Source organism: Lactuca saligna, chromosome 3, assembly GCF_052625555.1.
Source record: "Lactuca saligna cultivar CGN05327 chromosome 3, ASM5262555v1, whole genome shotgun sequence".
Taxonomy (NCBI): domain Eukaryota; kingdom Viridiplantae; phylum Streptophyta; class Magnoliopsida; order Asterales; family Asteraceae; genus Lactuca; species Lactuca saligna.
Window position 1 is genome coordinate 228,834,654 of NC_136419.1, and position 584 is coordinate 228,835,237.

Consider the following 584-nt stretch of genomic DNA (forward strand, 5'->3'; position numbering starts at 1 on the left):
GGAAAGACCACGAAGACGCCTACAAGCACTTGGATGAAGTAAATGATGTGGCTGACTACTTCAATGTACCAAATGTGCCTCGCGAGACCCAGCTACTTCGCATGCTCCCAGTCATGTTCAAAGGTGTTGCGAAGGATTGGCTCAATTCACTTCCTCCCAGATCGGTCACCACATGGGCCAAGATGAAAGAGGAATTCATAGACCACTTTTTCCTGCCTTCCAAGATAGCTAAGTTGAAGAAAGCCATCGCCAACTTCGAGCAACAACCCGGTGAATCTCTTTATGAAGCTTGGGAAAGGTACAAAGGTTTGCTTAGAAATTGCCCACACCATGACCTTAATAGCCAACAAGAGGTCTCCATTTTCTATGATGGAGTCAATGTCACCACAAGGAAATTGCTCGATTCACAAGGCCCGCTCACCAGAAAGCCGCCTCCCGTAATCAAGGAGTTAATTGAGGAATTCTCTAAGCATTCTAGAGAATACCACAATCCGAGAAATGAAGTAAGTCGGGGAGCAGTGAACTTGGTGAATGATAGCATGGCGTAGGTAATAGCTAAGCTCGATAGTCTAGATAGAAGGATG

The 584-nt window shown here is 45.9% G+C and overlaps 1 non-coding gene across 1 annotated transcript; it reads right to left on the reverse strand.

Annotated features, from left to right (window-relative positions):
• Window positions 1–230: 230 nt before the first annotated feature.
• LOC145038213 (small nucleolar RNA R71) lies at window positions 231–337 on the reverse strand. The gene has a single exon (XR_013679277.1). It is a non-coding gene; the product is annotated as a small nucleolar RNA R71 (small nucleolar RNA).
• Between the last annotated feature and the right edge of the window lie 247 nt (window positions 338–584).